At 35.1% G+C, this 24994-nt stretch overlaps 1 non-coding gene across 1 annotated transcript; it reads left to right on the top strand.

The window, feature by feature from the left end:
* The first annotated feature begins 24342 nt into the window (after positions 1-24342).
* On the top strand, positions 24343-24446 carry LOC149150082 (U6 spliceosomal RNA). The gene has a single exon (XR_016263847.1). It is a non-coding gene; the product is annotated as a U6 spliceosomal RNA (small nuclear RNA).
* The last annotated feature ends 548 nt before the right edge of the window (positions 24447-24994 follow it).

The following is a 24994-nucleotide window of genomic DNA, read 5'->3' as shown; positions in this document are numbered from 1 at the left end:
CCCCCTTAATACCATTTACCTCCCATAAGCGGTCCGTTGAATTCCACTTACTGCCCCCGCTTCCCACTCTCCGGATATGACAAATTTTCCACTGTTCATTCAAATTTTACCCGCCAATATCAACCATTTACCCGTTTAAACACAAAAACCCCAGTTTTGCTCATTTTCACCTAATTGTGCAGTAAAACCCTATGTAACCCATCTATGTCAGTAACTCACTCCACAGACCTTTCAAGCTCAAATGAAACCTTTTCGACCTCCCCTGCAAACCATTGCTTTCTTAACAGTTTGTTTTGTTTTACAGGTGATCAGAAGACCACAGCCTTGGATAAACAAGTCTTAATACTAGTCATAAGACCTGTTTACTCCAAGATTGTTATCAAATCTATTTAAATAGGTATGGAAGATAAAACATACAATAAAAAGACAAGCAAAGGAAACATGAAATTAAACGATTTACTGTTGAAATAGACAGTAAAAACCTAAACTACACATTAAAGGTAAAATGACACAGTAAAGAACAATCAAAGTGTATCAGGATTAAAGAGTAACAGATTGAAGACCAAGTAAAGTAAATCAGCTAGCATGAAGATAAACAGCAGGGAAGACAGTTACAAAAAAGAGTATACAAATTCATGTCAAAGTGAAGACAGATGAAAAAACAGAGCGATAAAAGTAAACAATAAACAGTAAAAGTAAACATGAAGACATTAAGGGTTAAACAAAGATGAAAACGCTTTCACCAGCTACAATAAAGTTTATCCAAAGTAAAAGTGAAAAACAATCAAAAGAAAATTAAGGTTAAAATATGAAATTAGAGCAAAAATGGTACATTCTTCATAAATTTCATGTTTAAGTCATAGTTTTGCAGAAACTATTGTGGCCAATCCAAGAAGTATTTCAAGAAAATGGAGGAGGTTTTTGTTCCTAACAGGCTAATCTACAAAAAACTATCTCACTTTTTACACAAGTATTACCAAAAGGGAATTATGTGCATGTCTTCACAACCTATTTTTCAGTTTGTGCAAAGTCTTGTTTTTGACATCTTTTTGCAGAGAATATTGTGAACAATTGGAGCTGAATTTTGGGAAACTGAGAGAGGTTTATCTCAAAAACATTCCTATATACAAAAACCTCTCACTTTTTACATATCTATCATGGATTGAGATATACAAGCGTATCATTGGACCCTAAGTTTGCAGAATTTCTTGGGCATAATGCACAAAGGAAGGATGCGGTTAGTGACTAGGATGCCTCATCATCAACTAAGAGTTGTTATCAAATTCAACTTTCTCTTCTTTGTCACAATAAATCCATAGAAATAGTGCCAAATAGATTCATTAGTTTTGAATGTCCTTTATTTAAGTTCTATTAATATAAACAGTTGGAGATATTTGTGAAACTAATCTTGATATTTTTTCAAGATATTTCAGTTTACAATTAGTTTAAATACTTCTTTTTTTGAAGTATTTTGGGTGGATTCTACAACATTTCTATAGACATTTTCTTCTAGAATTGAAGTACTATTGTACCAACCTTTGTATGGCTTGCTGGATCAAGGAATAAGGTTGAGACAGTTTACAGGATACTTGTGTCAAACAGAAATCAAATAAGTATTCTATATCTCTTGTGTTTTACTGTTTTTCCCTTATGTTTATTAATGATCATATGTGTTTTCATGAAATCTGAATGATAAACGAAATAATGATATTTCAGAAGTTGCTTTGCTACAATCTGTTTTAAAAGGTTTATCTTTCTTAATGTTTTCTTCTAGACTATCATAGTTAGGGAATTCTTAAATGCTCCTTGTTTTCATAGTTTATCACAGTGACCCATTTAACAAAGAATTCTTATTTGATTTTTGTTAATGAGTACCCTCTATTCTTCATATTAAACCCAGTTAAAGGATTCTTCATTGCCCTTTCTCCCAGTTTAAATACCATTTCATCCATCCATCTGAACCTAGCATTTGCCTTTTGTTTTGCTACCTTGCCCTGTGAGTTTTACCTCTAGTAATTTATCTGATCCAGTTAAGCCATTTCTCTGATTGACTCCATAGCCCAATGGCTTGAAGGCCTTGCTCTGTCCATTTGTTCTCAGAATTCCACCACCCAACCAAAAATGCCTTCAAAGCTTTCATAACTAGCATAATATCTCATTAAACGAAGCTAAAATATAAAGAGAGAGCCCTCTTTGAGTACAGATTGGCTAGATTCTGTACTTAAAAGACTGGTTTGTGGTTACCTCGGACCCCTTTCCTTCTCTAATAACTTCTAAGGAAAATCTGAGTGATAACATAGTGGCGACCATACTGGGGAAGAACAAATCCTTAGTTAAAATAAACCTTTAAGAAACATAAAGTTTAATTTTAAAGCATCTTAAAGGATTATTAGAAGTTATTTTGAAAATTCATAAAAAAAGCAAAATAATCATAAAATACTCAAAATTTGGCTTCCTCGAGAACTAACTTTTTCTTCAGAATTGTTTTACATGTTTAGATCTTATCTATTATGGTGGACAGGGATCAGACACATAAAGGTTAAAATCATCCACCTGGCGACTCCAAAATTAATTCTACAATAAAGACTCCACTGGAGGAATGAACCTGAAAGAACTATGTGAAAAGATCAGGCTTTTAACTTGGATTGTTATCTGAGACATTATGTTCTTTCTCATCAAGAAAATCTTTCAATATATATAGTATTTTAGAGAAGATCATAGATTAGTTTTTAATTATTTTCTTTTGGAAATTGTAAATATAAAATATCCTTGCACATTTGAGCATCATTCTTCTGACTCTTTTGATGATCATTTTCCAATCAAGAAGCCCCAAACAATCAAGACTCCATTGTTCAAAGATCCAGAGCTTCAAATTTTAGAGAAATTCCACAACCAAATAATCCATATTCCAAAGCATTAATAGTGAGACAGGATGACCGGGTTTGTGGAAAATCTTTCATTTGATGAAATTTTAAATGAATTCAGGGATGAGTTATCAAAATTTCAGCTTGATGAAGATTTTTTAAGAGTTGTGTTTATAATTGTCAAAATAAGAAAATACTCTCATGAAACTAAAATGTGTTTTCTTAATTTAGTTGTTGAAAAATATGAAAATGAAATTAAACTTTTGCATTCTCAAATTCAGTCATATAATTTCCGAGATCCTAGAAAATTCTTACAAAATCTTCCTTCTTCAAACGAAAAGGAAATTGTACTGCCTTTTGATTTGCAGATTGAGGATGATTATGCTTTCGAGAGCAAGACTGAAGAAGTAGTTTCAAGGTTTAGTATTGTGGATACAGCTGGTCAATTAGACATTGAAGGCCTAGAAGAAACTATCATACTTTATGGTTTTGTTGATCCTATAGCAAATTATATGGAGGTTCTTCTCAACTCAAATTCTTTAACATGTTTTCTCTATGAGGACCAAATACATCAGCAGTGGCCTTTATATATCACAATTTTGATTATGTGGGTACATGATCAAATTATGCTTCTGTCTTTACTGACAATCAGTCAAGCAACTCATTTGTTTCTTCAGTTGCTTGATTGGCTTCATTGGAATTTTTGTATTATTTAAATCAGCCTGATTCTCAAACAATATAGAGTACGTAGGATTTAATTAGATTATGAAATAAATCCTAAAAGATTTGAATCCAATTGTGAGGACCCTATACTACTAGTGTAACCCCTTATTGTTATTAGTACAACCCCCTTATTATATTGTTGTACCCATGTAGTCCCCATATTGTTACTATTGTGCCCCATAGAAGCCCACTATTGTTATTATTGCACCCTTACATTATTATTGTTATGTTGGCTCTGATTATATTATGACCCCTTAGACTCCTATATATAGAAAGGAGGTCTTTTCATTTGTATCATCCAAGAATTATTCATTTGTGTAGCGTAAAGGAGGTTGCCCCCTTGAAGAGGCTTATTTCTAAGCGTTCATCTATCTTTTCTATCTTTTTGTGAGATGGTTTCATAACATTTGGTATCAAAGCTTTGGATTCTAGGGTTTCGCTACTCCAAACGAGTCATCGTGGCATTTGCACTATAAATGTTTTTCTGTGACGTTTCAGATGATTTAAAAAAAACCCATTTGGGTTGAAATCGTTCTGAACCTCGGGTTCGAAATTCAAAGTTTTTCGCACTATATTTGCGGAGATATTATCTAAGGAAAATGGCATTTTTGTAGACTCCCAAATTTCATTCCAAACAGGTGACCTGGGGAAAATAGTCATAACTTCTGTTTTGAGCATCAAATTGAAATTTCATAAGAATTTACAGAAAGAGGATGGACTGTAGTTTCCTGTGTATATTTTTTAGACCCAAAGGTCAAAACAGTGACACGTGGCACTTCATATTAGTTCACTCTTCTGAAAAGGTATATATTCAGGTCATCTTGGGAGATTGTGCATAACTCTTTCTTGGAGAATCTAAATTCGATCAGACTGGTGGCATTGGAAAGAGGATGCAGAGGGCTACTGCAGGTCGCAATTTCAGAATTGGAAGAATTGAAATTACAGATTTATAGTCGTTTCAAGATCGAGCTCCTAAAATCAAGAAAAGGCGATATGAGGAAGTTTGATGGCAAGGATCCGGTAAATTGGATACTTCAGATGGAGCAATATTTTGATTTACATGGTGTACCACTGTTACAAAAGGTATGTATTGCATATTCATATTTAGAACTGGATCAAATTTTATGGTATAAAGGGCTTTGTTCTCGTAAACCACTTGTTACGTGGTTAATTTTCACGGAGGAAATGATAACACATTATGAGGATACAAAGAGAAACTCCTTCTTCAGCCAATTGATAAATCTCAAACAAAAGGGTTCAATGGAAGAGCACATTGAGGACTTTCAAAAATTGAATAGAAGGGTAAATTATATTCCAGAGAAGCAAAGGATTGATGTCTTCATAGGGACTTTAAAGGATAACGTTCAACATGAGGTTCGTTTTTGGGAACCTGATTCATTGGAGGAGGAATTCGAGTTGGAAAGAAAAATTGAAAGAGAAATTATGGAAACAATGAATCCCACCACTCATGACTATAATTATAGAAGTTTTTCTTCTCCTAGCCTTCCACAACCTACAAGGCTTACACCACAACAATTGGAAGAAAAAAGAGAAAAAGGGCTTTGTTACAATTGTGATAGAAAATGCACTAAAGGTCATAAGTGTGCTGAGAAGAAATTATTTTACATAGAGTATGAAGAGGAGGAAGAAAAGGATCAAGAAACATCAAAAGAATAGGATATACACCAAGACCCAACCCCAGAAAAAGAAGAAATGAATCTGACCATATCTTGTAAAGCATTGGCAAGAATTACCACTCCTCAAACTCTCAAGATAAAAGGACATACAAGAAGAAAAAGGTTCAAGAAGTGAAATATCACATCAAGAAAGAAGAAATGAATCCAACCATATCTTGTAATGTATTGGATGGAATTACCACTCCTCAAACTATCCAGATAGAAGGACATATCAAGAAAAAAAATGTTCAAGAAGTGAAAGATCACATCGAACATCAAGAAATGAATCTGACCATATCTTTTAAAGCATTGGAAGAAATTACCACTCCTCACACTCTCAAGATAGAAGGACATATCAAGAAGAAAAAGGTTCAAGCAGTGAAAGATCACATCGAGCATCAACAACAAGTTCTCCAACTTTTAAAGGATAACGCCACTTTGGTGCAAAATCGAATGAAACAACAGGTAGATCAATATTGTAGTGAAAAATGTTTTGGTGTAGGTTATTGGGTATTTTTACTGCTACATCTCAAGTAAGCTATTTATGAGAAGGAAATGTTGGCAATACTACATGCACTTAATAAATGGTGACCTTACCGACTGGGAAGACACTTCAAGGTAAAAATGGATCATGATAGTCTTAAATACATTTTAGAGCAACTATTATCTTTAGAAGAACAGAAAAAATGGGTCACAAATATGCTGGGTTATGACTTTTACATCATCTATAGAAAAGGGAAGCAAAATTTTATTGCATATGCACTCTCAAGAAAGGATGAGGATGCAGAAGCATTGTTTTGTGCTATTTATATTATCCAACCAGATTGGATAAACAAAGTAAGGGATGAATGGAAGAAGGACGAGGAATTATGGCCACTCATTCAAAATTTGCAGAAGATCCCAATTTAAACAATATTGCCAGAACTTTAAGAGGAAGGAAAAATCATATTGGAACCTGGAGCAATCACAGAAGCAAGAACCCAACAGCTACTTATTCGATCATTTTCAGAGTATCTCATCAAGTGGAAGAACTTACCCACTGAAGATTCCACATGGGAGGACAAGAATTTTATATAGAAGCATCAAGAACTACTCAAGCGTTGAGGACAACACTTTTTGAAGGAGAGGGGCATGTTAGGACCCTATACTACTAGTGTAACCCCTTATTGTTATTAGTACAACCCCCTTATTATATTGTTGTACCCATGTAGTCCCCATATTGTTACTATTGTGCCCCATAGAAGCCCACTATTGTTATTATTGTGCCCTTACATTATTATTGTTATGTCGACTCTGATTGTATTATGACCCTTTAGACTCCTATATAAGAAAGGTCTTTTCATTTGTATCATCCAAGAATTATTCATTTGTGTAATGTAAAGGAGGTTGCCCCCTCGAAGTGGCTTATTTCTAGGCGTTCATCTATCTTTTCTATCCTTTTGTGAGTTGGTTTCATAACACCAATCAAAAGGCCCTAAGATATTGATGATTTACTAATTTGGTTTGAAGGTTGCAGCACCTTTTAGTTTCAAGTCAGATCTCAAAGTTGTGAAAGAAAAGTTTAAAAATATTTTTAATAAAAAGACCAAGGCTGAAGATTCCTACCTAAGTGACAAGGTGCTTAAGTGGGATTCAAGAAGGGAGAATAAAGGTTTGGTGTTGATTGGATGGTAATTTTGGAGTTGAAGCCCAAAGCGAAGGCCCTAAGCTCCAGAAGCGTTACTGTCATACACATAAATAAAGTAGCAGGAAAAAGGAGATTTGCAGAGCATAATCATAGTTTTTCAAAGGCCACTGATCTACTATTCTTGACTTTCCCCAGCGAAAGTCGTCCCCAAGTGGAGCTACTGTTAGGTTCCTATACCAATATGTGTCATATATCATGATTGACTTGGTTTAGCTCTGAAATATGTTCATACCTTGGCTTGTTGCAAATGTTTTCCATATTTGTGAAAAATAAAAAAATTTAAAAAATGAAAAGAGGGTATGTCCTAGAAAAAGAATAAAAGGATAAAAAGAATAAAGAAAAGGTCAAAAAATGAAAGAAAATGAACCCCAACAAAAAGAAAAGACCATGAAAGTGTGCAAGTCCAAATGCCACTACTATTTACTTTATGCATAATAAAGATTGTGTGCAACTTGTTAATTATGCCACAATTCATGAATAGTCAAATAGTTTAAGCTTAACTAGTTCATATTTTCAATTTCATGTATTAGAAGTAGAGAATAAAGATCTGACCAAATAGTTTAATCTTGGCAGATAAGTAGATAGGTAGAGTGAATAAAAGGAGCTCAACAATTTAATCTGAGCCCTTGGATGTAATGAGTGTAGATTTAGATAGATATCACTATGTAAAAGAAAAGAAAGTGTGAAAAGGGTTTGCCAGTTTAAGTGCACCCTAATAAAGAAGTGAAAATGCTAGGATAAAGTAGGTAGGGTATGTAGATGATGGTTGCAGAATAGATGTGTGGTGAATGGTTAAGTTTAATGCTTAAATATTTTGCTTTCATCACTTGGACAAAGCACAACTCACATTGGAAATAGCACGTCAAGGAGACAAAGTCAAATTAATTAACTTCCTTACTCCATTTCCCCCTAAAAATTCACTAATTTCCACTAAGTGCTAAAGGTACCTATAAACAAGTTAGAGGGGCTCATATCATTTCTCTGACTTCTAGAGGGACCGGACCATCAGCTCAATAATTTGAAATACCTAAAGCACTTAAATCCCCTTTACCAATATTCACCCCTCCATAGAATCATTCATTCCCTTAATAAAGCTTTTCCTAAGTAAAATCCTATTTTACTTAGGGAAAATAAAACATTCTCCATATAAACCCTCATATTCATTTATCCTAAGTCTTAAATATGTATGATGAAAATGCTTTCATAAACATTTTAAACTTAGCGCGCATTTCACATTCCATAAAGTCATATTAACTTTTAACCCGTAGGATTATTTAATTCCCGAAAACACACTACCCGCGCCCGTATTATTATATAAATCCAAAATATTTGCATATCCCGTCCCTCGGTTAAATATAACCATAATAAAGTCAATAAACAGAATTAATTAACCAATCCGTGGTTAATTAAGAACCTGACCCCCGCCATGCTAAAACAAGGATTAATTAGTCACTAGGATTAGTTAACAACTCAATAAACAATCAAATCGCCTCCGATATGATTAACACTTTAATTAATATTGGGTCTGCCCTCCGTTAACTTTCAGCAACTTCCCATTGCTGACCACCATTCGATCAGATCCGACGAATATCGCTCATATCGCACACCCTTTTTGGTCGACCGTTAGCATGAGATGTAAGCGATTTCCCGAACGGTGCCCATTCTACGTGTCAAGAGATGTGTGGAATAGCGCAGCCCCCCCTTAATACCACTTACCTCCCATAAGCAGTCCGATGCAATCCGCTTACTGCCCCTGCTTCCCACTCTCCGCGTATGACAAATTTTCCACTGCTCATTCAAAGTTTACTCGTCAATATCAACCATTTACCCGTTTAAACACAAAAACCCCAGTTTTGCTCATTTCACCTGATTGTGCAGTAAAACCCTATGTAACCCATCTGCACCACTTGAAGCCCCTCTTAACTGATTCGAAAATGGTTTACCTCTCGAAAAGCATTCTGGACTCACTCCATAGACCTTTCAAGCTCAAATGAAACCTTTTCGACCTCCCCTACAAACCAATGCTTTCTTAATAGTTTGTTTTGTTTTACAGGTGATCAGAAGACCACAGCCTTGGATAAACAAGTCTTAATACTAGTCATAAGACCTGTTTACTCCAAGATTGTTATCAAATCTATTTAAATAGAGATGGAAAATAAAACATACAGTAAAAATACAAGCAAAGGAAACATGAAATTAAATGATTTACTGTTGAAACAGACAGTAAAAACCTAAACTACACATTGAAGGTAAAAGGACACAATGAAGAACAGTCAAAGTGTATCAGGATTAAAGAGTATCAGATTGAAGACCAAGTCAAGTAAATCAATTAGCATGAAGATAAACAGCAGAGAAGACAGTTACAAAACAGAGTATACAAATTCATGTCAAAGTGAAGACAGATGAAAAAACAGAGCGATAAAAGTAAAAAGTAAACAGTAAACAGTAAAAGTAAACATGAAGACATTAAGGGTTAAACAAAGATGAAAACACTTTCACCAACTACAATGAATTTTATCCAAAGTAAAAGTGAAAAACAGTCAAAAGAAGTTTAAGGTTAAAAGATGAAATTAGAGCAAAAATGATACATTCTTCAAAAATTTCTTGTTTAAGTCATAGTTTTGCAGAAACTATTGTGGCCAATCCAAGAAGTATTTCAAGAAACTGGAGGAGGTTTTTGTTTATAAAAGGCTAATCTACAAAAACCTATCTCACGTTTTACACAGGTATTACCAAAAGGGAGATAAGTGCATGTCTTCACAGCCTATTTTTCAGTTTGTGCAAAGTCCTATTTTTGACATCTTTTTGCAGAGAATATTGTGAACAGATGGAGCAGAATTTTGGGAAACTGACAGAAGTTTATCTCAAAAACATTCCTATCTACAAAAAGTCTTTCACTTTTTACATATCTATCACGGATTGAGATATACAAGCGTATCATTGGACCCTAAGTTTGTAGAATTTCTGGGGCAGAATGCACAAAGGAAGGATGCAGTTAGTGACTGGGATGCCTCATCATCAACTAAGAGTTGCTATCAAATTCGAATTTCTGTTCTTTATCACCATAAATCCATAGAAAGAGTGCCAAATAGATTAATTAGTTTTGAATGTCATTTATTTAAGTTCTATTAATGTAAACAGTTGGAGATATTTGGGAAACTAATCTTGATATTTTTTCAAGATATTTCAATTTACAATTAGTATAAATACTTCTTCATTTGAAGTATTTTGAGTGGATTTTACAACATTTCTATAGACATTTTCTTCTAGAATTGAAGTGCTATTGTACCAACCTTTGTATGGCTTGCTGGATCAAGGAATAAAGCTGAGACAGTGTACAGGATACTTGTGTCAAATAGAAATCAAATAAGTATTCTATATCTCTTGTGTTTTATTGTTTTTCCCTTATGTTTATTAATGATCATATGTGTTTTAATGAAATCTGAATGATAAACGAAATAATGATATTTCATAAGTTGCTTTGCTGCAATCTGTTTTAAAAGGTTTATCTGTCTTAATGTTTTCTTATAGACTATCATAGTTAGGGAATTCTTAAATGCTCCCTGCTTTCATAGTTTATCACAGTGACCCATTTAACAAAGAATTCTTATTTGCTTTTTGTTAATGAGTACCCTCTATTCTGCATATTAAACCCGGTTAAAGGATTCTTCATTTCCCTTTCTCCCAGTTTAAATACCATTTCATCCATCCATCTGAACTTGGCATTTTCCTTTTATTTTGCTACCTTGCCCTGTGATTTTTCCCTCTAGTAATTGATTTGATCCAGTTAAGCCATTTCTCTGATTGAATCCATAGCCCAATGGCTTGAAGGCCTTGCTCTGTCCATTTGTTCTTAGAATTCCACTACCCAACCAAAAATCCCTTCAAAGCTTTCATAACTAGCCTAATATCTCATTAAACGAATATAAACTATAAAGAGAGAGCCCTCTCTGAGTACAGATTGGCTAAATTTTGTACTTAAAAGACTGGTTTGTGGTTACCTTGACCCCTTTCCTTCTTCTAATAACTTCTAAGGAAAATCTGAGTGATAACATGTTCTTCAAAAATTTCAAGTTCCTCACCTAGAGGATCTTCTAACTCCCCTGTAGTCAGAGAGGGAAGCTCACAGTCACCGAAGAAGAGTTAAGGTAGACTGTTTGAGAGTGTGGGGTTTTTTGTAAGAATTTAGTTGATTATCCCTAATCCTATGAGGCATGAAATTTTTTGATTTTTTACTTTTTTCAAAAATTGTATGAAAAACAGAAAACAATGCTTAAGCAGAAACAACATATAATTAGACACCTGCCCAGCGATGGCGCAAAAAAGTGGTGAGCCCTCTTATTGCACCAAGAATGTTACAACTCCCAAGGGCTCCTCAACTCAAATTATCAACCTAGGGTTCGTATAAATTTTGAGGTGATAGTGTTATATGAACAGCAGATAGGATTCCACTCATGCCACCCTCATTTATGACATTAGATCAAAAGTGCTCAAAGACCATTCCTCCTACTGAATTAGAATGAAAGCTTATTGGTAAAGGTACAATTGTAAATTAATTCGAGCTATGAAAGTGGAAATGCAATTGAAACAACTTATAAGTGCTAACTAATCAACTCATGAAAGGACAAAGGCTAATCTACTTGCAGAAAGAAAGCTATTTTATCTTGCAAAATCCATCAAACTACCAAATTTACTTACAGAAAGGAAACTATTTTTCTTGCATAATTCATCAAACTATCAATTAGAATTGTGTGTACCATCTACCTATTTTACACTTTCTTGTAAATCTTTAACCTACTTGCATCATAATTGTAATAAAAAAAATCTAACTCTATTATGTTTTTGCAGTGAAGAAAATGAATGGTTGGAGTGGGCTGTTGGGTTGTGTTATATTCTTTCCATGACTAGCCCACGTAGTTAACCGGGGGTTAGAGGGGGGGAGGTCACAGGGGGTTTGAGGTGTACCCGTAATCCCACTTTATGGGGTCCGGGGTAGCGCCCCGAAAATTTTTGGTTTTGGACCCTATGTTAGGTTGGGTGGACCCACCTATGGTTTTGTGCATGATTTTCGCACATGTTTTTTGGACGCGATGGTTTTCAGTCCATGGTATTGGACGCGATGGTTTTCGGTCCATGGTATTAGATGCTTCGGCATGTATAAATATGCTTTATAACATTGAAAGGAACAATAACGAAAAATCAAGCTGGTAGTCCCGGTTTTGGGATCCATGGGAAAATCTCTGTGTATATGTGTTTTATGTGTTATGCTCTCGCATTGTTTATTTTCTGTGTTTTAAAATTCGTATGCAGGTAATTTCTGTACGGGGTTAAACCTACATGGCCTAGTAGCTTCCCCAGATCATAAAATCGCAGTTAGGAGTCATCATTCATGCATAAAAATTTGGAGTTGTAGTGGGGATCAAAATTTATGAAGGAAAGTGATGTTATAGGTTTGCTACAGACGATTGCTACAGGATGCATGTACTGCTACAGGAAGGTCTATAATGCTACACGAGGGAGTCCGAGTGGTTTTTGAAGGTGAAAATGTTGTCTTCAGGGTATCAAGAGGTGGATGGAAGTTGAAACAAATGGAGGGAGGTTGGTCTAAGCCCCTAGCCAAGCTTAGGACCTCTCAAAGACCTGTCTTGCACTAGGATGAGTGATCTCGGTATATTAGAGAAAATGACTTATAAAACAGCGTTTTGGGACAAAATTTGGAAGTGGAAAGAGAATATGAAGGAGCTCAATATGGAAGTGGTAAAGGTGCCCTTCCTTGCAAATCAACCAGCCCTAAAATCAATCACATGTATCTATCCATTTATCATTAAAAAAATGAAATAACTTATGATGGAAAAGATGAGTTGAATTTAAATAACATCTAATTTATGCCATAACACTAATCTAATCACTAAATTGACTTCTAAGCTATAGAAATAAAATGTAAAACATGACAACTAACTCTAATCTATTTCCAAGAAATCATAAACACATTATTTTTGGACTATGGTTGTGAATTCTTCCACTCATTCTCCCACAAGGGAGGTGATGTAGAGGCTGCAACCACGGGATTTTATAGATTAATCTCTACTTAAATGCAAGAAACTATGAACTACTTGGAATCAAGAAGTAACATAAGTAAAAGAAGAGGGACCAAAGCCTCTGGGTTGGGCCCAAACCCAAGGGTCTCAGTCCTCTGAAACTAACTCAGATGCAACTTAAAATCCAACTTCTCATTATCAAAATGTGTAGGTCTAATACATCACATAAAAGTATAATGTCAAGCTTGAAGCTCAATAGCTACACCTAGTTGAACAAAAAATTTGAATCCTCATGATCTCTTCTTCTATTTTATTTATACAAAAGGGAAGTTGAAGCATCTCCCTTGAAAGTCGGAGTGGTTCCCTCCTTATTCTCGAAAATGGTGGATATTTTCCCTCTTGGTCTTCACTTGGACTAGGAGTCACTTGGTTGCCAATGAATTTGAACTGGTGAGAGAGGATATTGTGATCCCAAGTCGAGTTTAGGGAGTTGAGGAGGTGGAAAAAAACCCCTAAATTATCTCCTAATTGTCTCCATCAAGCCCCTACATAGTAATAACCTCAAAAATTCTTCATTTTCCTGTAATTAAACCATATTAGATTACATACTATGAAAAACGCCATTTACTCCTCTTACTAAGCATAAGATAAAAAAAAAATGTGAATCAATGTAAGAGAAAGAGAGTTTTAAGTTTGGAGGATGGCATAATGATATTCAAAATGTACCTATTGATGGGACTCATCACTTTGGTGGTGAGTTTAACCACTCATGTCACATCTTCCCGTGCATGGTTCATTGATAGCTGAGCATCCTGCCATATGACCAGAGTTAGAGAGCGCTTCACAAGCCTTTTATAGGATGATAGTGACTTAGAAGTTGTTCTTGGAGACAACTCCAAAGTCAAAGCGGCAGGAGTGGGGACAATTTCATTTCAAAGGGATTCATCACCTCCTCTGAAGGTGACAGATGTTCTTTATGTTCCAAGGTTGAAGACGAGTTTTATATCAGTCTCTAGCTTGGAGGATAGGGGGTTTGAGGTATTGTTCTAGAATGGACAAGTGTTTATATATCCCAGAGGATCCATTATCGAGTCTACTCATGTGATTGGAGCTGGTAGTGGAAGACTATACAGACTTATGTTTCAGTCTCTTAGAGCTATGGTAGTGCAGAGTTGTAGCAGTGAGTTATCTGAGCTATGGCACAGGAGGATGGCCCACTTGCACCATGGATCTTTCAAGATGTTGAGGGATATGGTTATAGGTTTGTATGAATTCAACATAGAGCATCATGATGTGTGTAGGGGGTGTGCTTTTGGAAAGTATACCAAGACACCTTTCCCGAGCAGTGACAACAAAGCTGCAGGTATCCTTGGTTTGATTCATTCTCATGTATGTGGTCCTAAGTCCCATTTTTAATTCGGTGGATATCAGCATTATGTGACCTTCATTGATGACCACTCCAAAAGTACCTAGATTTTCTTCCTCAAGACCAAGGATGAGGTCTTCCAGAGATTCCAAGATTTTAAGGCTTTTGTGGAGAACTAGACAAGGAAGAAAATCAGGGTATTAAAATCAGACAATGGAGGCAAGTATACTTCCATGGAGATGAAGGATTTTTGTGGGAGTGTTGGCATCAAGAGGGAGCTCATTGTGCCTTATAACCCCCACTAGAATGGGGTGGAAGAGAGGAAGAACATGATCACTGTGGGTGCAGCTAGAGTGATGTTGCATGATCATAGTTTACAATTATTCTTATGATTCGAGGTGTGTAACATTGTTGTATATTTGCAGAATAGGAGCCCACAAAGATTCTTGGGAGAAAGACTCCTACGGAGGTGTATACCGGAAAGAATCTGGAAGATGGGCACGTCATGATATTTGTGTTCCTTACATATTCACACATCCTTGAGGAGAAGAGGATGAAGTTGGAACCCACTATAAAGAGGGGTATCCTAGTGGGTTACAGTGAGACCGACGGAGCCTACCATATCTACCTTCCCGCACAAAGGAAGATTGCCCTGAGGCGGGATGTGACATTTAAGGAGGAGAGGGCTTTGAGGAGGTCTTGGAAGGTTGATCAGGTAGAGCATCGGGCTTCTAAGTAGGGGGGCACACTATAGGTTTCAGGAGCATTAGGTGGTGCATTAGGATCATAAGGTTCACCTTCTTCAGGGGTGACAAGTTCACATAGCATTGCTTCACCTAGTGCAAGTTCATTAGGCACAGTATCTTAGAGTTCAAGATCTCCATTGGTTATTTCATAGCCTTCCTCGCTAGGAGGAGAGGCACCAGTTGAGGATTTTCCCATACCACCAGAGGAGACTACTGTAGGGAAGAGGAATCCAAGATGGCTTCTAGAGTCCCTGAAGGAGGCTCAGGCGGTAGTCAGGCCTCAGGAAACCCAAGTGGTTAGTGAGGGATAGAGGACCACCATAAAGGTTGGGTGGCTTTGTCGTAGATGTTGTGGAGACAGAGCCTGCTAGTTTTGAGGAGGCCACTAGTCAGAAGATTTGGAGGGATGCCATGGTGGAGGAGTATGCCTCTATCATGAAGAATGATGTTTGGGAGGTGGTCCCACGTCCTGATGGGAAGTTAGTGGTGACTTCCAAGTGGCTCTACAAGATACAACATGTTGCAAATGGTAGCGTGGAGAAGTTCAAGACTTGGTTTTTAGAATGGGGGTTTTCAAAGGTAGAGGGAGTTGACTATGAGGAGACCCTTGCATCGGTTGCTCGTTATACTTCCATTAGAGCAGTGATATCTATAGCAGCTGAGATAGGATGAAGGATTCACCAAATGGATGTGAAGATCGCCTTTGTCAATGGTGTTATACAATAGGAGGTGTACATTGAGAATCCTAAGGGCTTTGAGTTGCATGGGAGGGATTTTCATGTGTGTAGGCTGAAGAAAGCCTTGTATAGACTTAATTAGGAACTAAGGGAATGGCACGAGAGGATAGGTTCCTACTTGCAGCATATGGGTTTCCAGAAGAGAGATGCAGATTTGAACCTATACTTTATCTTGGTAGGTAATGATCCACTCATTCTAAATATGTATGTGGATGACTTGTTTATTACAGGGGAGGATAGACTCATCCACCACTTCAAAAGAGATCTTGCTTCAGAGTTTGATATGATTGATATGGGGTTGATGCATTACTTTCTGGGGTTGTAGGTTTGGCAGGAGGATGGGCATATCTTCATGGGCTAGGGAAGGTATGTAGGTGATATCTTGAGGATATTATATATGGATGGTTATAGGCCTATGGCTACTCCTATGATCACCAACTAGAAGAATCTACATGCTTCAGATCTCGAGTTGGTGAACCCCACTTTGTATTGATGGCTGATTAGTTCATTGATGTATCTAGTCAACACTAGACCAAATATTTATTTTGTAGTTAACACATTGAGTCAGTTTGTGATGGAGCCCAAGGGACTACACTTAATCGTTGAAAAACATGTGTTGAGGTACTTATAAGGCACATTGTATTATGGTCTGGACTATTTTAGGTGTGATGGAGTCAAATTAATTGGTTGCACAGACTCATATTGGGCTGGAAGTGTTAGTGATCGAAATAGTACTTCTGGATGGTGTTTCTCATTAGACTCAATAGTTATGTCATGGTTCACTCGGAAACAGAGGTCAATGGCATTGAGAAACCCATACGCATAGTATATGGAAGCTAGTCAGGCAAGGTGCGAGGCATTGTGGCTTCGCAAGATGTTATTTGGTTTATTTGGTCAAATGTTGAGACCAACTATGAATTACTGTGATAATCATAGTTGTATTAAACTCTCTGAGAATTCAGTATTTCATGACCGGTCAAAGCATATAGAGATCAGATGCCACTTCATTGAAGACTGGGTTCGGCAAGGGGTAGTGAAGCTTGAGTATATATCCACTAATGAACATGTAGCAAACATTCTCGCCAAGGGGTAAGCATGTATTTTTCAGAGACATGATGGGAGTAGTGAGAAACACATTCCTTGGTAAGAGGGAGTGTTGAAAATAGTACCAAGGAGGGGTGTTACTAGGATTTTATCCCTTTTATCCTAGTGAACACATTAATGAGTTATGTCTTGATGAAATTTATGAGTTATTTTAATGTCATGGGTGGAAAAGGTACTTGGAAGTGTTGTACCATGTACTTTTTCTAATAGTAAAGTCACTTGTACTTTATAAAGTGACTCCATATGAAAAGTACTAAATGTATTTTTCTAATTTAAAGTGAGGTGAAAAATCACTTTATGAGAAAAAATAGAAAAAGTACACAACTTGGAAAAGGTACTAGGAGGATTTTAAGTGATGGGATCAATGTATGAGGGGGGTCGTTTGGGAGAAATGATCTCAACCACACATCTTGAGATTTGAGGATGAAATCTCAACCATTGGATCCTAGGTTTAGGGATTCAATCTTTTCTAAGGATACAAAAGAGGAAAAGGGAAACACATTCTTCACTTAACACTTGAGAGAGAGCATGAAGAGAAGAGAGGCTAAGGAGGATAACAATTTGTAGTTGAGAGAAAGGGGATTGTATTCCAAGGAGATTGTATAAACAGTAGCATCATTTTCTAGGAGAAAGAGGCACCACAAAAATCGAGGGAATAGTAGAAAATACTCAACATGAATTTCAAGGCAGGAGGCACAAAATTCGAGGGAGGAAATAGTATTTTTAGGCCCAAAATTCAAAGCATAAATTTCGGGACAATAGCTATAGGAAAGACCATTTTCGAGGAGGTGTTTTGTTGCATTTTGGTATGATTTTTGAGGCAGTACAGTCAGCATTTCAACACAGAATTCGAGCCAAATAATGGGCACTGAAATCGAGGAACCAGATAGAGAATTTAATGCTAAAAATTCTGGGCACAAATTTCTGTAAAATTTGATTTGTCAGTGGGCACAAATTTCCAGAATGTGTGCATTTAATGCTATAGCAAAAAGAAAAATAAGCATTTTGTTTTTATGTACTTATCCATAATTTCTTAAGCAATAAAATCCTCCTTTGAAGATCGATTTTCCCCAAGAGGTTGTGGGGTTTTTCTGCGGTCATCTTGACCAAAAACTAGTGTCTCTAATGTGTTGAATGCTTGCATTTATTTTTGCATTAATTATCAGTTGTTAGGAAAGTGAAAAAAAAAAGAGTAGAATCGCCTTTTATGTTTGCAATAAATGCATTATGAAATTTATAGCAGCATGAAAAAACATGTGGGTTGGACCTAAATAAACACATGAAAAACTGTAAACTAGGTTAAGGGTGCAGGGCATTTAATTTCTTCAGAAAACGAATTCAGAGAAGTCAAGGAAGGAATCTTACAAGAGGAAAAGGAAAACAGAGTGGAAGAGGAAGGAACCATTCTGCAAGAGAAGAGGGAGGAAGCTCCAACTATCAATCACCAAGGGGAGGTGATTTGAGAGGGTGAAGATCATTCTCTAGAGGCAGAGGTTGAGGAAGAGGCTATCTGCCTAGATGTTTCAGATATGGGAAACTAGGACATATGTCTTGAGAATGTCCGGAGAATGCACCAACAGGTTAGAGAGGTGGTCATGTTGCGAAGCAGTGGAAAAAAGAAAATATAGTTATTATTGAAGAAGTTACTGAAGCAAGGGAATATTTGTTAATGAAAAGAGTGTTGATCAACGCAGAGAAGGAATTCAGAGAGCCAACTCAAAGAAGGAGTTTATTTCAAACCATGTGTAAGTCAAGGGGAAAGTGTGTCAAAGTTATCATTGATAGTGGAATTACTGGTAATTTTCTTTTTGTTGAAAGGGTAGAAAAGCTAAATTTAAAAAAAAAAAAGTCCACCATCATCCTTACAAAGTGTTTTGGCTAAAAAAGGCTACCAAGTTTTGTTTGACGCGCAATGCAAATTAGATTTTCAAATTGGAATGTATAAGGATGAAATTGTTTGCGATGTAATGTTGGTCTACGTTTTCCATTTGTTATTGGGGAGGCCATGAAAATATGACAAGAAAGCCATACATGATGGCTAGAAGAATACCTACACTTTTGACAAGGGTGGCCAAAAGCATGTATGGTTTCCTTTACCAGATGAAGAAATTAAGGATGAATCAAGTCCCAATTTATTACTCATGGGTAGAATGGATTTGTTGCAAGTAGTAAAAAAAGAGGAGGTACATTTTTCATTAATTGGGAAACTCCAAGTAATTCTTACCAGCACCAATTTAAATGACTTGTCTGAAGAAATTAGAAGCCTATTAGGTCGATTTTCTAACATTATTGTGGGTTATTTACTAACCAATTGTCTCATGTTAGAAGTATCAGCCATCACATCAATTTGATTCTAGTATCTACTCTACCAAATAAAGAAACTTATCGAATGACACTCCAAGAAAACTAAGAGGTGAAAAGACAAGTTCAAGAGTTGTTATATAAGGCCTCGTAAAAGAAAACCTGAGTCCATGTGATGTACCTACAATGTTGAGTCCAAAAAAAATGGTGGTTGGAGGATGTGTATCGACTCAAGGGATATCAACAAAATTACTATCAGGTAACGGTTTCCACTCCATGAATTGATGACTTAATTAACTACCTAAGTGATGCTAATTTTTTTCCAAAAATTGATTTAAAAAGTGGATATAATGAAATTCGCATAAGAGAGGGAGATGAGTGGAAAACTTCATTTAAAACTAATCATTGGTTATACGAGTGGCTTGTGATGCTCTTTTGTCTAACAAATGCACCTAACACCTTGATGTGACTAATGAATGGAGTTTTAAAATAATTTACAGGGAAATCTGTAATTGTTTATCGAGATGATATCTTAGTGCACAAAAGAAAGAGAGAAGAACATATACAACACCTCAAGTCTATTCTAGACACATAAAAAGAGAAATCGCTGATAAATTTAACGAAATGTAGTTTTATGAGGGACAAGTTGGTCTATTTTGGATTTGTAATCTCCAATGATGGATTAAAGATGGATCTCGATAAAGTGAAAGCAATTATAAATTGGCCAATTCCACAAAATATATTTGAGGTAAGAATTTTCCACGGGCTTGCTAGTTTTTATAGAAAAATTATTAAAGGTTCCAGCAACTTGTGTGCACCTATCATTGAAGCTATTAAAGAAATTAGGCAGTTGTTCAAGTGGAATATAGTAGTATACCAAAACATTAAATTGTTGAAATAGAGGATTACAAAAAAGTTAATTTCAAAATTTCCAGATTTTAGAAAATCATTCCAGGTTGAGACAAATGCCATCGGTGTTGCTATTGGACCAATGTTGATTCAAGAGGGGTGACCGATTGCCTACTTCAATGAGAAATTAAATGAAGCCAAACATAAGTATTCATCATATGACAGGACATTTTATGCTATTGTGCAGGCTTTGAAGAAATGGTGGCATTATTTAATGCCGAAGGAAATTATTTTGGTCACTAATAATCATGCATTGAAATTTATAAACAATCAACCAAAGCTAAATCAGAGGCATGCTAAGTGGGTGGAATTTTTACAAAATTTCACTTTTGTAATTAAACACACCAGTGGATCATTAAACAAAGTAGAAGATTCCTTAAGTAGAATTAATTTAATTCTACAAAAATTTAAGTTTCATCTTACACGGTTTGATGATCTTAGAGAGAGGTATACAAATGATGTTGATTTTAAAGAAGCGTATGCATCATGTGAAAATCATGTGAGCAAAAATACAACACAATTGTCTAGCTACATGATTAAAGAGGGATCACTATTCAAATATGTCAAACTTTGTATTCCTAGAAGTTCTATGAGGGATAATTTAATACAGGAAAAACATAGTGTAGGGTTAGCTAAATATTTCGGAGTTGACAAAACTTTTGTTTCGTTAAGTTCATTTTATTATTCGCCAAGTATGCAAGCTCATGTGAAAATATTTGTGGAAAGATGCAGGATTTGTCAACAATAAAAGGGGGGAAGTGAGAATACTGGGTTATATCAACCATTGCCCATTCCCAGTAGACCTTGGGATTCAATCTTGTATGGACTTTATTCTCGGATTACCTTAAACACATTGAACTAATGACTTTGATTTTTTTATTGTTATTGTGGAAAAAATTTCAAAAATGGCACATTTCATTCCAGGTACTAATACCACTGATGTAACTAATGTGGAAATTTTATTTTTTAAAGAAATTGTAAGACTATATTGATTGCCTCGTAGTATTTTATCAGACATGCATATTAATTTTATGGGCCATTTTGGAGGACATTATGGAGAAAACTAGGCACTAATTTAAATTTCAGTTCAACATATCGCACGCAAATTGATGGTCAAACAAAGGTAGTAAATCGATGTTTGGGAAATATTCTGAGAAGCTTAGTGAATGAACATCCCAAATAGTGGGATCAAGTGCTTACCCAAGTTGAGTTCGATTATAATGATTCACCCAACAGGAGTACAGGTATGAGTCCATTTCAAAATTTATATGGAATGCACCCTAGAGGAGTATATAAATTAAGGAATTTGGGAAAACAATAACTCAAAAGTGTAGCAGGAGAAAAATTTCTAGTGAGTATGCAAGAATTGCAGGAAATGGTAAAGCAACAACTATAGGAAAGTAGTAGCAGATATAAATAGTGAGCGGATATGAAAAGGAGATAACAAGATTTCCAAATTGGTGCCTTAGTCATGACATATTTTAGAAAGGAAAGGTTTCTAGTGGGAACATATAATAAGCTCGAACTGAAGAAATCTGGTCCTTGCAAAATTCTAAGTTTTCCTTAAGTGCTTATAAATTAGAACTTCCTCAATATATTGGAATTTCACCAATTTTCAATGTGGCGATGCAGATCAAACTACAATTGATGTTATTGTAAGTGATGGAAATTAAACCAATGGACCGGAGAACTAGCTGCTAAAAGAAGCTTCAAAGGAGATTGAAGTAGTAGTAGGCCAGAGATTGGTGAAGAGAACCGGAGGTAAAGAGCACTTTTAGTACTTAATCAATGGAAGAATCAAACTATTGAGGATCTACTTGGATGACATAAGTAGATTTCAAACTATGGTACCATTGTTGAAACTTTCATGAAAACTTTTCTTCCCTGGGATTCTGATGTAGGAGCATCTCCACTAATGAATTCATTTTGACCACAATGGTCATAAATTTCACTTACTGCAAGAAGTGGGTTTCCTGAATTTAGTTAATTGTTTCTAATACTTAGGAGAAATAGTAGTTAATTGAATTATTATGTATTTGTCATAAAATAGGAATTTGTTGTAGTTGATTTCCGAGATATATTGTAATTAGTTTTTAATAGATTAGATATCTTCTAGATTTGGGAATTAGATCCATAATCAATGGATTTTAAATAATTAATCATTTTGTATTAAAGTGAAACTTGTAATTCAAGGAGAAGGTTCAAAGAGTGTGTGAGGTTTTTAGTTTTATTGTTCTACAAGAGACTAGAATAATTGAATATTTAGATTTCTCTCTTAATTATGTATACATTAATATTTCCTGTCCAATGTGGGTTTTGTTCAATAGCTTGTTGGAAGTATAAATCAAGTTTAATTTATTGTCCTGAAAAAATCTTTGTTTCAGCTCAGCTATAGCTAAATATTAAAATTATTATTGTCGAGCAAAGGTTGTTGCAGATCGTTCCTTGAATCATTTTGTAGGGTGGTCAATTATTTGTTTTGACCACCAAGTAGATCGGATTATAGATGAAGTTGTGTTATTTTTGGTGGAGAATAGTTTGGCATTCATACTTTTAATGTTACAATTTTTTTTTGTTTCCCAACCTTTTGACCCTTGTATAGCTTTATTCGGTGTGGAACCCAGCCGATTTTTTGGAGTTGTTTGGGCCACTACAATATCAACCATTTTCCCTGATTGTTCGAACCCCGAACAACCCCCAACCTTACTCGAGACATAAGTTTGCTTTGAAAGACCTGTTTGGCATCAAGAAGTAGTTTCTGAAAATAACAGTGTGAAAAAAATCTGAAATGCCCCACGTTTCAGGTGAACACTTCACCCATCATCAAGGATAAGAAGCAAAAATCATAGGTGAAGAGGAAAATAGACCAATCAAGTTATAAAACTCCTTATAAATTGAGTGTTCACTTTCCCTCTTCACCTATGATTTTTTTAATCAGTGATCGGAGAATCCACAGTTTTAACATCTTTGTACCAACGTTTCAAATCCCAAGTGGGATCCATCATCAGGGTTGAAGAATGATGATACAAGAAGAGCAAAAAGTGTTCACTAAAAAAACAAGAGAAACAAATGTTGTTGGACAACCTATTCCCCACCATTCAAGTTAGAAATTATGGAGAAAATTTTCATAATAAATTATAACCTACATTGGCCAATGCTAAATAATAGTGTTCAATAGACAAATCAAATCTTATATTCTTGCTTTGGTAGGAAATAAATTAAAATTTGAAGTGCATAAATTAATTTGTTACTCAAGCACAAGGACTTGCATAAATTTTGATGGGTAGCAACCACTAGTGAGTCTACACATTTATAATTCTACTGCTACAAAAGTGCTGAGAAAAACATAAATAAAGGTATAAAGTAAAGTATAAGTATTTACATCTTATTCCTATCCATTTTTTATGCAAAGAGTTGCTTAAATTATGGTGGGAAGTAGGTAAAGATAAATATGTTATTTAGAGTATGAGGTATTTTCAAGGATTTTATTTTTTTTGGATGGTTTTCTTTCAAATCTTAAAAGTGAAAAATCACTACACCAATATCTAAAAATCATGCCTAATATCGCAACTATATCCATAAATTATGGCATAAAATATATGAGAAGGTTATCCACATGGCATTATATTGTGCAAACCTTAAAATAATACTTTCAAGTTAGGGTTAAAGTTTGAAAAATGGTTTTTTTTTTAACAATATTGAAAAATAATATATATTTTTGAAAGGTAAACATTATAAATTTCATTGGTCAATGCTAAACTAATAGTGGTGAATAGGTAAATCAATTCCAGGGACTAATAATAATGATTCAACATATAATTTAAAAACATCGATAATATACATTGTCATGGTTTTAGTAAAATAAAAAAATAAGAATATATATATATATATATATATATAATAGTATTAATAACCAACATAGATTCATCTTAATTTTGGATCTACCAATCAACAAGATGAATCAAATTTCTCTAGGTGTAAACCGTTCTTCCAAATGTGCACTCACAAAATGAGATTTGCATTTTGATCAATTTGATCCCTCTCAACACTTGAGACATCTCAAGTTAAGATGGATCTATACTATTTAGATATGTAATTAGTAAAATAGACTTTGTACTTAAAGTAGCCAATACATATTTTAATAAATCAAAATGAAAAAAATTAAAATTAAAAACAATAAAATGAATATGTGTTAATTATCATAGACGTTTAATAAAATTGGAATGATACAAACAAGATTAGCATGGCCCCTGCACAAAAATGACAAAGCAAATCTAGAAATGTGCTAATTATTAATAAAAATTATAAATTAAAGAAAAATGACCCTAAAATATAAATACTTGATCCGTAATTAAAATGAATCTATACATTAGTTATTTGAAAACACTAAATCCTTAATTATTTGAATTTGTGTATGGAAGAAAGAAGCTAGAAGCTAGTTGAATTTGCATATAGGAGAGTGGAAATAAAGGAATCAACCAATGGTCACTTGTAGAGATTAATCAAATGGTGATAGAATTACATAGATTGTTATATGAAAAGGTATAATCATATTATTTGTAATTTCCAATGAGCATTCTACCACAGTTTACTAGAATGGTATCAAATACACTCCACACACTACTCATGCATGTCGTGGTTGAATCACGTATAATTTCTAAAACAAAACAAATCCAATTAAAACTTTTGATGCAGGAATCTGCGATCGAAGGCCTTGCGAAGTTGGAATCCTCTATAAAGGACTTTTAGGAGCAAGTTCACCACTCATGGACCTCCCGAGTCTCTTCAGCCATTCATAATCCATTATTGTTGATCAATGATAAACTCAAGAGACTGGAATCAG

Source organism: Pinus tabuliformis, chromosome 9 (genome assembly GCF_031772625.1).
Source record: "Pinus tabuliformis cultivar Carrire ecotype Pingquan chromosome 9, CPIR1, whole genome shotgun sequence".
Classification (NCBI taxonomy): Eukaryota; Viridiplantae; Streptophyta; class Pinopsida; order Pinales; family Pinaceae; genus Pinus; species Pinus tabuliformis.
Note: the sequence above shows the minus strand (reverse complement) of the source record. Positions and strands in the feature narration are given on the sequence as shown.